The sequence below is a fragment of the Engraulis encrasicolus genome, chromosome 2, assembly GCF_034702125.1.
Source record: "Engraulis encrasicolus isolate BLACKSEA-1 chromosome 2, IST_EnEncr_1.0, whole genome shotgun sequence".
Taxonomy (NCBI): Eukaryota; Metazoa; Chordata; class Actinopteri; order Clupeiformes; family Engraulidae; genus Engraulis; species Engraulis encrasicolus.
In genome coordinates this window covers 41913908-41931362 of record NC_085858.1, presented here as the reverse complement: position 1 = coordinate 41931362, position 17455 = coordinate 41913908, and positions in this window count along the sequence as shown.

Below are 17455 nucleotides of genomic sequence, written 5' to 3'. Positions count from 1 at the left end.
CTGTGCTAGGTCCCCCTCTCTTTGCCATCTTTATCTCATCTCACTGGGTAATGTTGTCCACTTACCCTGCTCCCTGCTATGTTGATGATGAACACCTGTCTGTCCAGCGAAATACTCCATAGTTTCTGCGTGTACACTACTGATCAAACGTTTCAGAACGTCTCTTTCACCTCTAGATTTCTAATTAACTTTGTACCATCTCAAGCTATGCATTCAATGTCTACAACTTGAATGACAATAAATAACTGGGAAAATTAGGGTGTTCTAATGCTCTAATGCAGGGGAGTCAAACTCAAATTGACTGAGGGCCAAAATCAAAATCTGGAACACTGATACAAGAGTTGGTCATCCCCCTCAACTTTTAAGAAGCTTGTGAATACACATATCTTCTAAGAGTATTTATCTTCATGCTCAACTCTTATAACCCTATATACAGTATAACCCTGCACTCTGTATTTTCCACACACACTGAATGTAGCCATTGGATAAAAGAGTCAGGGAAATGTAATGAACTTAAATTCCTTGTAGGCTACTGGCTAGATCTAGACAGGGTGAGATGGCATTTAGTCATTCTGCAAAATGCTGGAACCAGCTTCCTGTCCAAATTAGAACTGCCCCGACAGTATCTTGTTTTAAAAAGAAATGTGAAAAGCTTTATTCTCATCTGCCTTTAGTGATACAGTACAGTACACAATGCATTCTTTCTTCTCTTTTCTCTTTCTCTAATCGTTAGGACATTGAATGACAATTTTGTATCATGATGTACTTTGATTGATTCATCGATTTTATTGATTTAGGTTTATCAATGCCATTACGATACCTGTACACATTAATGGTATGTTGGTGCAGTGTATCTCTGGTACGCTATATTATTGTAAGGAAGTTTTAAGAACAAATATCCTTATACCATATAGTTCCCTCACTGTGTTGTATTGGTTAATAATATTATACTTAAATAATATACTAGGCTACAGAGCACCACTACAGTTAATAATTAACCAGCCTTTGAACTTTTCTATCTATGGAATGGACTGGTTCATTTTCTTTCTTTTTTGGACACATCATATATTGAATGATGTACCATCATCAATGTTGAGAATATATATATACATATGAGGTAATGTTAGATTCAGCACAATCTCACCTTTTCCAGCTTTATTATAGCCTACAGATGCAAGATATATATTTATATAGGCCAATATATAAAGCTGGCTCTTTCATGGGAGAACTGGAGAGCTTCACTTCGTGGAAGATAAAAGATCTCTGAACAAACTGAATAACATCCACTCTATTTCACCTTCCTCTATCATATCTACCTGAAAGGAGTGATGCAATACTCTGATGAGCTAATTGCAAGGCATTGAAAGTAGGTGGAGTCACTACATTTTCCAGCTTAACAATGTGCAAGAAATGATATATATATACACTAGTGATAAATATATTTTCACCCTAATCTGATTCTTCATTCAAGCATAATCTATAGCACCACACACTAATAATACGTTTATTTGAAGTAATATACTGTAATACAATTGTGAGCATTCCTGGGTCCTGTAACTCCTTTTCGATTTTTTTCATTCTGGGCACCTCATACATTGAACGATATGCCATCTTTAATATTCAGAAAATATATACATATGAGGTATTGCTGGATTCAGCACAATCTCATCTTTCCACCAAGCTGTCATATGTGTGCATAGGACATTCCCTGACAATGCAATTACAATGTAAATGACATTCTGTATAAATATCACTTTTTTTCATTTTCCGCCTATTTTAGGTGTGTGATTAAATGCCTATATCTCCCTCATACATCAAGATGGTCAAATGCAACCACTTCTATCTGGTGCAGGTAGACCCTGGGCTTAGCATTAAAGGCTTTGCATTAAGGCTTAGCCTTAACATTTTTAGGCTTAGCATTAAAATCACTTTGGCCAAGAATCATTTTCATGTATGGGACACCTTAGAGATGAGGAAAAACATTATTGGGCTTTGTTCTACCTCCGGTTGGGGTGTCTCAAAATTTTGAGGCCATTGTCACTAGCCTATACAGCTAGGTGATTCTTCTACCCAAGTTTCATGACACACGACTGCACAACGACCCACAGCACTAACCATCTAGCGAAGTTTGCGGATGATACAACACTGGTGGGCCTCATCACCAAGGGCGATGAGACTCACTACAGAGAAGAAGTAGACCTGCTGGCCAGATGGTGCAAAGACAACAACCTCCTGCTGAATGTCAACAAGACCAAGGAGATTGTTGTCAACTTCCAAAGGGTCCAAAAACAACTGCCACCACTGACCATCGACGGCGATGCTGTGGAGAGAGTGAGCAGCACCAAGTTCCTTGGAGTGCACATCAGCGACGACCTCTCTTGGACCACCAACACTACATCACTGGCGAAGAAGGCCCATCAGCGTCTCTACTTCCTGCGCAAACTAAAGAAGGCAAGTGCTACACCCTCCATCATGACAACATTCTACAGAGGAACCATAGAGAGCGTCGTGTCCAACTGCATCACAGTGTGGGGAGGAAGCTGCACGGAGAAAAACAGGAAGACACTCCAGCGTGTTGTGAACACAGCGAAGAAGATCATTGGAGTACCACTCCCCTCCCTGCAGGACATTTACACCACACGCCTCACCCGGAAAGCACTGATGATCATCAAAGACACAAGCCACCCTGCACACAAACTGTTCAGCCTCCTGCCCTCTGGAAAGAGGTACAGGCGCCTCCGTTCCCGTACCACCAGGCTGGCGAGCAGCACAATGCACCAAGCGATCAAGATGCTGAACACTCAACCCACTCTCCCTCCACTGTCAGCCTCTAGCCAGCAAGGCCACTGACAACCCCCCCCCCATCCCCCACCGCCATATCTGCGACTGAACATTCCACCTGCACTACTATACTTATGACTGAACTTTCAACCTGCACTAACTCAAAACATGCGCGCACACACACACACACACACACACACACACACACACACACACACACACACACACACACACACACACACACACACACACACACACACACACACACACACACACAAGCACACACTGCTGCTGGTGTACTTGACAGACCTTTTTAATATTTATTTTTCTTCAAAATGCTACTATTACCATGCCAGAACGCTATAAAGGACTTTTTTAGGAAAAGCACAAAAGCACAACAATACCTCTTAATGTATGTCCTCTACAAGTCTTCTGTTGTCCAGTCTTGCACTTTAAATGTCTGTATGAGCACTGTCTATGTCCATACTGTCTTAAGTCCATGTATAAGTACTGTCTATGTCTATACTGTCTAGATTAGTCTATGTCTGTATGGGAAAGCAAGAAATGTAATTTCAAATTCTTTGTATGACCAGTGCATGTAAAGAAATTGACAATAAAACCTACTTGACTTGACTTGACTTGATTTAAAAGTAGAAAATCAAGGTTATGGGTAGAAATAAAATCATTCATTAGTATGAGAGATCTAGCATTCTGCAGAGCTTGTTTGATATTGAGCTTTGGAATCTTATCCGCTGAAACAGTCATGTGGTTTTACCTGCTGAAGGTTCAATACGTTGATTCCTACTTGTGACTGTTTCTTTCGTTTGATTGTCGGATGTGGAAGTGCGATGATTGGCTGAGGAGCGGGACTGTAAGGATAACAGCTTGACTGAACGGAGCTACTGAGATGGGAAGAAGAGTAGGCAACAGCATAACCCATATTACACCTGGTTGGAGTTGTGGACTGAGTTGTGGGTCATGCTGTGGAATGTATCAGAGTGTCCTGGCAATGACCTTGATGTAGTTGGTGGTTAGTTGCTGAATTCCCCTATGGTTTGGATGCACGCCATCTGACTGATAGACGTCATAAAATCGTGGCCAGCAGCATTACAGAAAATCTTCAGAGTGCGTGGAGTTGAATGGTATGGGCCCGGATAATACAGCATTTCCCAAGACTTTCCACCATGAACAGGGCTCTACGTTAGCTTTTTTTTCAGGAGCACATGTGCCCCTAAGTTATATTTTTAGGAGTACAGAGTGGAAAAATGGTGGCACAAATAGGTTTTCATTTTAAAGATTTATTGTGGTGCACAACCGAACCTTGCACAACTTAACACATAACTCTTTAACTGAATACTTTGGAATAAGAATGAATGAACAACAAACAAAACATACAAACTAAACAACTACACCACAATCATCTTGTTGTCGGCTGGCCGGCCGGCCAGGACTTATAATTAGGTCACCGTGACCTTTTGCAGCATCCACCTGGCATCCAGAGCTGCAGCGTCCACCTGGCATCCAGAGCTGCAGCGTCCAGAGCTACAGCATCCACCTGGCATCCAGAGCTGCAGCGTCCATCTGGCATCCAGCAGCATCCACCTGGCATCCAGAGCTACATAGAGAGATAAAACATAGGCTTGTTACTTGTTACTGTTTCAGATTAAAATTTAAGTTTTCAGGCCAGTATTTTTATCCCGGTGAAAATGCTACAAAACAAGCATTCAACCGCACTGCCAAATTGTATAAGAAATAAACTGAGACCGAAATATAACGCAAATAACGCAAACTTTTGCTTGGTCTAACTACCGTGTTGCTGCTCTCTTGCGAACTGAGAGAACACCAACATGGCATGTCTTTCGTTCAGGACCAACTGAGGGTCAATCAGTGAACTGAGAGAACACAAACAATCAGTGCCATTATGAAGTTCACCTCTTCAGCGCAGTGAGGAGCTGTACAGGCAGCCGTCTGACGTGACACAAATGTAATGGAAAGAATAGCTTAGCCAGACAATTTTACATTATGTCGCCACCACTTTCCAAGCCAAACCTACACCTTTACTTTCAAATAAACAAAGATGTAGCCTACCTTGTGAGATGGATGGATGGATGGATGGATGGATGGCAGGCGGACAATGCAAGCCAGGCTGCACCCTTCTAGTGACTCAATACCTTCAGCGTTGCTTCTAGTCAGGCCAGGAGCAAAACAAATATCGTTTCTGAGCGAACACTGTCACCATTTCCCAATGTCAAGTGTTCTAGCCTTGATAGTGCGTGAAGCGCCTAGTGATTGGATACTCCGCAGAGTTCATCCAATCACTGGGCGTCTCACACATTACCAAGCCTAGAACACTTGACATTGGGAAATGGTGAAAGTGTCAATGATAAGCATGCTAGGCAATACGGCAGTCAGTGTTAGGCCCTAAATTACTCATGCAACTTCATGCAACCAAGTACATAAATACTTGCTGCAGAAGGACCTGAGCACAACGCTTAAAGAAACAGTCCACCGTGTTTCAATAATAAAGTATTTTCTTCTCTGACCTGAGATGAGTTCATCCCGACCTGTCTCGTCTTCGGACATGGCCCCAGTCAGCAAAGCGTGTGGGGAGCATTGGTTGCCTTAAGTTAGAAGTGACCAAATTGTTCCACATGTTCCCTATTTAAACGCCCTTGCATGACTAGATATCTTCACTCCTAGTTGCCTCCTTTCCCCCTCCCCCTCTCCCTTGCAGACACTGTGGGGAAACTCATCACATGACAAACAGTGCTTTTCCGTGGCGTTGAGGACCACGACCTAACTTGCAAAATCGTCACACCTCAACGAGGAATGCACTTTTTTGTTGTTGCAATTTTGTGAAAAATACGCTTTTGCATGAGGACAGTCTGCAAGGGGAGTGTGTGTGTGTGTGTGTGTGTGTGTGTGTGTGTGTGTGTGTGTGTGTGTGTGTGTGTGTGTGTGTGTTTTGAGCAGTCAAAGGGGCCACGGGTAATTTGCTCCTGTCTACTACTATTACTAACCTACTACTGGCCTACACACACTGCCCTGTGATGTGTGTGTGTGCACATTTGTGTGTGTGTGTGTTACTGTGGCATGTCTCAGTGTGTAGTGTGTGTGTGTGTCACTGTGGGATGTCTCAGTGTGTAATATGTGTGTAAGGGTGTGTGTGTGTGTTTTAGTGTGGCATGTCTCTGTGTGTATGTGTAGGTGTATGTAATTGCGCGTGTGTGTGTGTGTGTGATGTACTGTACGTGCGTAGGTGTGTGTGTAATAGAGTGAGTTTGTGGAGCATGACAGAAAGTAAATGTATTGGGGACACTCCTTTATCACAAAGGGAGACAAGTGGAGGAGGAGGAAAAGAGAGGAGAGGAAGAGAGAAGAGAAAGGGGTAGTGGAGAAGAAGAGAAGAGAAATTAAAATATGTGGAGAGGAGACTAGTGGAGCAGGAGAAGATAAAATGAGGAGAAGAGTGGAGAGGGGGAGGAGAAGACGTGGAGAGGGGGAGGAGGAGAAGTGGAGAGGAGACGAGTGGAGTGGGGTCGGGAGATGAGGGGAGAAGACAGAGGAGAGAAATGGGGAGTGGAGGAGAAGAGAAGAGAAATTAGAATTTGAGGAGTGGAGGAGAAGGGAAGACAGAGGAGAGAAATGGGGAGTGGAAGATATTAAGAGAGAAGAGAAATTAGAATTTAAGGAACTAAAGAAAGACGTCATTTATAGAAATGATGGAACTGTATGTTGGCCAAAACCATGGAAGCACACGGCAGACGGAAAAATGTTGGTAATAGAAACTAACACACACACACACACACACACACACACACACACACACACACACACACACACACACACACACTACTATAAACTTACATGCCTATATATACAGTGGATGCAGCCCACACAGCTTTCATTATGGAAAATATAATATAATATAACCACAATTCATTACATTTACAGTATATTGCACATCTTTAATTCATTACTGTGTGTGTGTGTGTGTTTGTGTGTCTTCATTCCATATTGTTCACTTCTCATCAGAACTACAGTACTATTCATTACATATCGCTGTCTGTGAGATTGCCTCAGTGTGTGTGTGTGTGTGTCCGTGTGTGTTGATTGCTTCTCAGTGTTTCATAGATTTGCATCCCAGTTATTACTGCATGTATAATTAGGTGTGTGTGTGTGTTACAACTACGTGTATAATTAGGACTTGAAAGAGGAGTAAATATTGGAACACCTCCTACTAGCACAAAGTGTGTGTGTGTGTGTGTGTATGTGAGCGTGTGTTTGTGTGTGCATGTGCAAAGTGTGTGTGTGTGTGCGCGCGTGTGTGTGTGTGCGTGCGCGCGTGTGTGTATGTATGTGCGTGTGAAGGCTCAAACAGACCAACTTCAGCTGCAGAAGGGTTCTGAGAAACCCAATTAAACTTTGGCTGTAGAGAGTGTGTGAGTGGGGTTTTAAACACTTGTGCGTACACACACACACCTATTTCAAGTGCATTTATCCAATGAATTGGTTGGTCAGTTGTACTATGTGCCCATGCAAAGAATGTGCTCTCTCTCTCTCTCACACACACACACACACACACACACACACACACACACACACTGCAATTACCATCCGATGTGGTTGGTCACTCTGTGCCAGCCTCAGGTGGGTTTTTACCGTCTGTCTGTCGGTCTGTCTCTCTGGTACACACACACACACACACACACACACACACACACACAGGATGCAACTTCACCAGCCTCAGCTCTAATGCTTGGATGTGTGTGTGTGTGTGTGTGTGTGTGTGTGTGTGTGTGTGTGTGTGTGTGTGTGTGTGTGTGTGTGTGTGTGTGTGTGTGTGTGTGTGTGGCACTTTCTAGGCCTTGTGCTACTCCTGCCTGCCACTTGTGTTGTGTCTGTCTGTGTGTGTGGAACTGCATGTTTTTGTCTGACCTGTGCAAGGGAGCAGCGCGGCACGGTGGTACCATGCTCAGGGTACCTCAGTCATGGAGGAGGATGGGGGAGAGCACTGGTTAATTACTCCCCCCACCAACCTGGCGGGCTGGGAGTCGAACCAGCAACCTTTGGGCTACAAGTCTGATGCCTTAACTGCTTACCCATGACTGCCCTTACATGGTATGTTTTGATGACTTTGTCCCGGGCCAGGCAAAAGTGGTCACCGGCCCTGTTTCTAAAGATGCACTGTGTAGGATGATGGTCAGAGTAGGTATTGCAACTATGCTACTCATTGAATACTGTGCTGTTTATTGCCAAATGTCATCTCTTCGTAAACATTTACTGAGTAACAAACTAATATTTTCTAGCATGACCAAAGTACAGTAAGTTTTGCTGCATAAAATGTCTATCTCTGGAAATTCAAAATGTCGGACCATGGAAAAGATCCCCCTTGTATGTATGAAAAGTGCAATTTTCCAAAGTCATAATGAATACTTAGAATGTGATGGTGGTGGTGGTGGTAAGTATTTATGAAAAAGGTAACTTTACTGAACGGGCAGCATGAAACAGTGCACCTTTAAGCCAGACTTCATATCACACATGTCCTTTATGCCTTTACGGGGGGGTCTGCTCATAACAGCATGTCCTTTATGGGGGTGGGTGTCTACTCGTGCTGACGCCCTATGGTGTGTGTGTGTGTGCGTGTGTGTGTCTTTTATGGGGGTGTCAGGCCTGCTCATAACGGCCTATGGTGTCAGTTTTATGGCAGTGTCCTGGAAATTACCCCTCCCCCCTTAATCTAGCCCCACCAGACAGAGGAGTGTGTGTGTGTGTGTGTGTTTGAGTGTGAGGTATGAGTATGTGTGTATATGTGCTATAGTGGTGACTGCGCTAGGCCCCCTTCTCCCGTAATAACCCCCCTCCCCCCCCTCCAACACACATACACACAACTATAACCACAGTGATGACACCGGCCTCTCCACAGCCAAACAGGTGTGTGGGTATGTTTGTGTGTGCGTGTCTATGTGTGTGTGAGTGTGTGTGTGCAAATGCGTGCACATGTGTGTGTGTGATATAGTGGACACTCCCAACAGTAAACCCTCCATAGTGGCGATGGAAGCATTTCTACTGCACTGATTGAAAGTAAGAAGTGTGTGTGTGCATGTGTCTGTCTGTGTGTGTGTGTGTTTTTGTGTGTGTGTGCGCGTGTGTGTGTGTGTGATGTGAGATTTAACAGCCCCATAAGGAGAATGGCAGCAGCATCATTATCTATGAACCCCAGACACTCACGTCATACTTCACACACTCCCATTTACACACACACGTGAACCCCATGCATCTCTGCCCTACAAAGGCTAAGCACAGTAACTACGCCGTCATTGAAAATGAGAAAAATGACCTTAAAGTTTTCGCACTGGCCAGCCAAAAATGTTGCAGGTACAACAGTGGTGATACTTTTCAATGATGCCTTTATAGGAAGGATTTTTTTATAGATAATATATAGGTAAGGTATAGGTAATACAAAGGCTAAGTGCAGTATCTACAATTGCTAGATGTGTTCTGAACATAACATTTTCAAATTACTTAAAGGGAAAAAACGTTTTTTTGCATATGGGGCCTTATTTCTGGAGTAAAACACATCACTCTACACACCCATACCACTTTTTTCCCATTTGGTGCCGTTTGGAAGATATTGTGTCAGACGGTATCCACTCAACGGTAGCCGTAGGGGCAAATTTCCGCAATATAACCAAGCCCATAAATGAGTTGTCCCCACTTTTTAAATGTTGTACAGTTGTGCCATAGTCGAATCAAACATTTACCGCGTCTGTCACACCCCTGCCTACTTGTACTCATTTGTTTCTGAAAACTGAAAGGGAAGGCGGCGCCGTGACGTCATCGGCTGGCGACACTGTTTATTCTGACAGCAGTATGGAGAGCCTCATTCGCTCGCTCAATCAGCTAGGACTGCTAAACGCTTGTAAACATTTGCTTTTTGGGAGTAAGATTTGGATTTTGCAAAAATGGTTCGAATGTGTACATTCCCAGGATGCGAAAACAAGATGACTAGATGGACATTTTCACCGGCTTCCTCTGAAAAACCGAGAAGTGAACCGAGGCTGTGTCTTATCGCAATGAGAATGGATCCAATATCAGTCCCAGCGATTGCGACACGCTGATCATCGAGTTTGTAGTGCCCATTTCTCTGCCGATGATTTTTGTCCACTAAAGGAAATTAAACCTGGCCAAAAATCTCAGCATCGAATTCTCAAGACCGGTGACGCTGTGACTATGGCCGCCGAACAACGCTCAGAGGAAACTATGGTAAGCTAGCTTTCTCATGTCCACGAGCTAATTGTATGTGAGTACCCTGTACTTGAATCTGTGCAAAAGTCTACTGCTAGTAGGCTACACATTCAAACAAGCCAAATAATAAGTTGTGTGCACCAATTCCAAGTTGTCCTTTTTGTCGCAAGCAGTAGTGGGTGCATTTGGAACATTTTAGACATGGGGACAAAATTGAGACGGAGAGGTAAAACAGTTGACATGACCCAAGCAGGCTAGACCTGTGATGCAAAATAGAGCTCTAGGCTAGCTCTACTGCTGGGTGCATTTGTGAACGGTCTCCCCGAGCGCTCAGTGAACAGTCATCATCAGAGCCTTGACTTTTGGATCCGTTCACAAATTTCAATCTCGAATTACCAGTATATCAACAATGGAATGCTGGTTTGTTTCGAACCACACCGTATTTTCTTTTCCTTGTGTCATGTTGATTGTACGAATGCAACCCATGGGTGAATGAGGTGTGTATGTAGATGCAGATTTCCAACGTCATGAAAGCCAGATAGACAGGCATGCAAGATATGCATACAAAAAGATATAAAAGACATCATAAACACTATCTTTACTGTAGCAGAAGTTTGTAAAAAGGTCCAAAATAAAAGGTCCAAATGAGGAACGGACATGGTTCAGCTGTGTTGCTTTCTCTGAATACTAGTCACTGACTTGTATGTATAGCCTATGTTTCAATATCAGATGAACAAGAAAGGGGATTCATCATAGTCCCAAGCTGATGACACTGATGCACTGTGATGTGTCTTATTTATGTATTACCTTTTTGTATTTATTTTCTCTTTTAGGAAAGTGCCAGCAGTGGTATCAGCCTTGCAGTGACCGAATTATCTTCGCTTCCTCAGTCAACTCCTGAGAAAAGCCAACGCAGTGCACTGGAACCATCAGGATCTAGAGGGCCATTTGCCTCTGCATTGAATGTGCTTATGACAAGCCCCCCCTCCCAGACTACAACAACACCCCAAAAGACGTTCGTTATCTGGGAAGTACTCTGCCTTGGCTCCCACGTGGTCGCAACCATTGGTAAGAACAACAGTCAAACACCTTTTATTTTGAAAACTGCCATTACATGACACACTGTTTTATTGTGCACCAGGTCCCTCTACCATCCACATCACCACCAAGTACTGCACTTCCATCTGCTCCTTCATCCAGGCCATCAAATGTCGCAAGTGAGGAGGAGGCTGACTCAGAAGTTGATATGGAATGTGAACTACTTGATCTGAGCAAAAGTTTTGAGGATTGCGGCTTGAAAGATGTCAGCTTTGTACTGCCAAGCTCCCAGTCATCTTCCAGCGCAGGGACTATGTCGGGGTCTGGAAGCCTTTCTCAAGACACAGAGAGAGGGTGGGGACAGAGGAAGTGGTTGGTGAACGAATCAAACCTCTTACAACTCTTTCAAATATGTCCTAGTTGCATGAGTGAGTCTTATAACTGAGACGACGATCACCACCAAACTCTGAGTTTTGGCCTTTCAAACACATGACGCTAAAAACCTTGCAACTTATATACTGACAATTATCGCATGGGACGTGACAGGGGGGTGGGGGCCATTAGAGGTGTTACAGGTCCATCTAATTAGTATTCAACTAGCAGAGAAACAGGATGACTTACAATTACTTTTTCACTCATTGTAAGGAAACTTTCTAAATGCTCTTTTTACGTTTATGTTGCAAACACTTTTGTTTACAAGGTACAAACTTCAAAAGTCTTGGCTAAATATATTTACAGTATGTTTTCTTGCACTTTTTTTTTTTTTAAATACAGCTTTGTTTACAATCTAAATAAAAATTGTTTGCATTATATTCACTTTACTGTCATATTCGTTTTGTTAGGCCATATGTGCCACTTCAACATATATGTTTACAGGTCAAGGTGTTGCAAACTACCTCAAAGCCCCTGAGAGGCCTTGGACCAAAAAAAAACACAACAAAGGACTCTGCATTTTTAGATGCGTCCCACGCATCTCTATAAGAGGCTTTGGTGTCCGTCCGTCCGTCCCTCCGTCCGTCCCTCCGTCCGTCCGTCCGCCCTCCCGTGATGTGTTTCCCTCCCGTGATGCGTTTCTGAATTGTGATTCCCTCCTGTGATTCCCTCTTGTGTCCACAAGGTGGCAGTCGCTCAGTTTTGGCCTGGAGCTCATGCGTGCAAACCAACCGTGCTCTTTGCCAGTGAGAAAAACATGGCGGCACTTCCTGTTGATTTTCACATGAAAGTTTTGCTTAATTTAAAGTCCCTAAGCGACTATAAATGTTGTGGCTTCCATATATTGATGTAAAAGTGCCCCACGAAGTAATGAAGCACAACAAAGTTACTCCACATTACCATTTGACCACTCGTTTTTCTATGCTAACAGGGTAGCTAATGTAGCATTGTAAATGATCCAGGGAGAAAGGGGGAAATGTTGTGATTTCAGTCCGCCTGAGGCAACGATTTTCGTGGGGAAGATGACCTGCATCTCGGTGGCATTGAACCACGCCCCCGTGCCTTATTTGGCTCGCTCAGCACGTGCGTCCTCAGTCCAATCGCAATGCTTTATTTTCCCCAGACGTTTAATCGCATTTAAGTGAAAGTGCCATGTATACACATCGCAAAATAACTCTTAATCCGATCTATTTAAATCGCATTTATTAAATCGGACTTAAAAACATCATGTACACGTAGCCAATGTCTCATTGATTACTTTATGGAACTTACGGTTTGTCTGTTACGGTCCACGAAGACAATATCCACGTGAAAACGCAAACGCCTGCAAACCACTGTTTTGACAGAAATACAGTTCACCTGTCGCCTACTCTGTTTTCTTCCCAAAGCGGCATTTAAAAGTATTCCATGAAATCCAACATCAACGTCACTTCAAATAGGTGACAGCATCATGCTCACACATGAAATAACACTTCAGTGAGGGGGGGACATCACTGCTCTCATATTAAAGTGAAAAGAGAATTTCACATTTTAGTTTATTTAATGTAGGCCTATGCAAAATTGCAAATAGCCTATTCATTGAAATCTGTCCAGAAAGGGTTGTAATGTTTGCCTGTTGTTTATGTTTGTAATTAAATAAAAAAAAAAAAAAAAAAAAGTGATTTAAAAAAAAAATAGCCTAACAAAAATAGAGATTTTATGTTAAAAAAAATGTGATATGGGATGGACCGATGGCCCCCCTAAGCTAAATTCGCCTTAGGTCCCCACATTGCTAAATGTAGTGTAAGGGATTATTTTGAAAAGACAGTAACATGTAATCAGCAATGCATTACAGTTTTTCAGTAAATTGCCCAACACTGTTGAAATCCTATGGTACTTTTTCAAATCCAGGCTTATACAGTACATGGTAGGCTTATTGATAAATTGCCTTGACAGGTTATGAGGAGGCCAAGGGGGCGTTTGGGCAAAAAAGGTTCAGAACGGGCATAGACGGACGCATCTGTTGTCCGCCTGTCGGACTTGTTCATTACTGTCTGACTGTAGCTTATGCTGTGTTGTTGAATGAATGTCTATTATGAATGACATTTTGAACAAATAAAGCCCAAATACAACTGATCTTGGTTCTTTCCATTTATTGAAAATGTACAATAGATGGTAATGATATTACTATAAAATTTACAGTAGATAGTAGTAGACATCTACTCAGTATTATAGATGCATTAGGTATATGCTTGTCAAAAGAAGCTGATAGTCTCTGGCAGTGCATCTGAACACAATTGAGGCAATAATGAATTGTAAAACGTGTTTGCAATGCTTGCCAACTGCAGTCAGGGGTTGGACATTTCCTGTTGTATCACAGTGCAGGTAGGCTATTTGGATGTAGCCTACGAACGTTTTTGAAGGTAAGATAATAGTGTAAGATGCTATTCGAATATATTGCGGAGCTCTACATCCGTGAATCCAACGTAGTCTCCGCTGGGAGATAGATACTTGCTTCTGATAAGGCTCACGATGCAGCTGGGAATCACCTTTCTGTGGCCTGGTCCCAGTCGTAGCCCTCCAAGTGCCCAGTCGAGAACAATTCGATATGCTACTAGCCAAAATTGTTGCCTATGGAAAAAATGATCACAGTGATTATTTGCAGTAATGCATGAGTGAGAACATACTCTGAATTGCAACAGTCTAACGGTGACAATTCGAATGTGCATCACACATTAATTATCATTCTACTTACTCAACAGACAGCTGTCCATTTGGTCCTCCAGTTTAGTTTGGGAACACGAAAAAACGTTTCTACGACTCCGCGGTTCATCAAGGCACGAACATCCTCTAGAGTTGTAAGACAGCATGCCTGGTTAGAATCACCCAGCCGTTCACCTCCTGGACGCAAATCCCACTCGATAGCCTACAGCACAGCCATTCATCTTCGGTTTTCATCATAGAACAGAGCACCACCAGATACTGTTCGTGAGCGCGCTACTGGTTGTAGCTTGGTCCGCTGTTCCATAGCCTGTCTCTGCCGATCCTTTCCAACAGCTCCTCATCTGTATAGACTCAAAACGATACGGGCGGCCATCATACACAAAGTCATCTTCGAATTCAAAGTCAGAATCTTCTGCCATCTTCTGTAAAAGAGAAAGTTTTCACAGCCTTGCTTGCTAACTGCTTACTTGCAAACACAGACAGCAACAACAAGCGATGCAATGGCTGTCAGCTTGCTGCTGTCAGTGGTGTCGCCAGCCGATGACGTCACGGCGCCGCCTTCCCTTTCAGTTTTCAGAAACAAATGAGTACAAGTAGGCAGGGGTGTGACAGACGCGGTAAATGTTTGATTCACAACTGTACAACATTTAAAAAGTGGGGACAACTCATTTATGGGCTGGGTTACCGTATATTGCGGAAATTTGCCCCTACGGCTACCGTTGAGTGGATACCGTCTGACACAATATCTTCCAAACGGCACCAAATGGGAAAAAAGTGGTATGGGTGTGTAGAGTGATGTGTTTTACTCCAGAAATAAGGCCCCATATGCAAAAAAACGTTCTTTCCCTTTAAGCATTTTTATTTGATTTTTATTGGTTTGTGGTTTGTTTATGTCAGTTTATAATTGGGTGAGGGTATTTAAATTGCATATAAGCTTCAGTAATCTATTTTTCTCACTTTTAAAAGGCCTTATTGTGCCATTTCATGCGAAATATGATATGAAAGCCCATACAACTAAATAATTTAATCAATTTGTGTGAAACTAATGAAAGTTACACTCACAATCTAAACGTTTAATCTTTTTTGGTTATCTTATGGTGAGTGGTGTTTGTTGTCATGATGACCACCTGCTGGGGGAAATCCTGCATTGCATCTGCATTTGGGATAGCGTTCTGTTAGCATATTTGCTTTCTAGTCGTGTAGATATCACTGAACATAAAGAACAAAAATACACACAACCATTTGGGTTTAAACTTTAATCAAACAAAAGTTCATAAATTCAATAACAGGATCCATGGTCATTTGCCATAGTAAGTACAACAATTAGGAATGTCCTGGAAAAGAAAGAAACTACTGGTGTACTGAGTAACAGATATTAAAAATGTTGGTCAAGGAAAAACAACAGTAGTTGATGACAGACATACTATCAGAGCTACAAAGAAAAGTCCCAAAACATCAGAAAGTCACATCACTAACAACCTCCACAGTAAAGGGGAGAACATATTGCATATACCAGAGATGTGGACTTGGGACTTGTGACTTGGACTTGAGTCAGACTTGAGAACTCAAATGACTTGACTTAACCCTCTATTGCATGAACACTCTTTTCAACATCAAATAGTTTTATAAATGTGTTTTTTAAACTTAAAAGTGGTTAAATAAGACTTTTTTTTTTTTTTTTTAATTGAAAACATTTTTTTGGGGGGGGGGGGGGGTAGTTGGTAATTTGTTGCCATATGGCAACAACGCGGGTTCGGTGAACATACCTTGAAATCTATGTTTCTTTAAAAAATATGCCATTATTGAAGGAAATGTTTAGTATAATTTATTTTAAGTAAAATACATTTAGTTTTATTTGTTTTTTTACCATTAATATAAACAATAACAGTCTAAAAAGCCATTTATATACCCCTGATAGCAGACACACGGACACAATTTACTCGTTTCACAAAACGTATTTTATTGCCATTGTAATTTTGCAGTATTCTTTATTCAGGAATATCATTTAGCAAATAAAAAGTAAGCATTTTAGCAATTTCATTTGTCCTTTAAAAAAAAATTCATTTGAGATAGAGAACGAGATAACGTTGGAGAACGAGAACATAATCATCATCAGGATCATCATCCAGCATTTTCATCGCTGATGAAATTCAATGAAACAATTGCGCTCCTGTGTGATGCACAAGAAAACATTGCATTTTGTGCACTTCATTCTGACAATGCCTTTGCATTCCGCCATTTTGTATCTTCCTTTTTCAGCTGAACAGAAGGGCCAGTGATCCACGCTATCCCTTCTTACTGGGTCTGGAGGCACAACCCTGGGGCGCCCTCGCTTTTTCTACAAGAGCAGGGAAGGTCTCCCTTTTCTTTTCATCCTTTTCTTTTCCTTGCACATGCAGGATGCTACCTGGATCTTGAAATCCAGCAGGGCCATAGCCTTCTCTCCAGGCATCAGGGATTGGATGTCACGGCGATAAAGCAGCCACGCCTGCACAAGCACCAGATCCAACATGTGGAAAAAGATGCGGTGGTACCATTTCTTTGACCTGATCTTGATTCTGTACAACGCAAGTAAAGAATCTAGGAGATCCACCCCTCCTATGCTCTTGTTGTATGTCCCAACTATGTTGGGACGCTTCACCTTCACAACTTTTTTCTCCTTCTTGTCCCACCTCTCCACCTCTGACGTGGGGTTGGCTGACACAAAGGTGCTTAGCAGGGTCACAGGGCGATTGTCAAACCACTTTACAGCCCAGAGGTTCACTCCCTTGTGATTGGTCATCTTCTCCTGGAAAGTGCCCCTTCCATTGGCTTTCATCACATTATCCTCCAAGAACGTGCACCCTGCCAGCCTTGATTTTTGTACAGTGCCCACACTGTGGATCTTCTTTTTCTCCAGAAGAACCTGAAGGTCTACGCCACAAAACCAGCTATCAAAGAAGATCTTGTGAGAGAAGTTTTCAGGGATGACTGAGGCAAGCTGCAGAACAATGTTCCCACTGGCTCCAATGTTGGGGAATCCTGGTTGTGCAGCGATTTGGCCGGAGAACACATCAAAATTGTGCACAATGCCATGTTGGTCCGCGAGCACGAGCATCTTGAAGCCCCAGCGCTTTGGTTTCTTGGTTTGGTTTCTTTGGTTTTCCAGTAAAGGCCTGATCTTGAAAAGCTTGTCCGCCCCGAGAACTTGATGCTCATTATTGACAAAGTGGAGGTTTTTCTTTTTAAACTCCCACCGATTGGATTGGAGTGG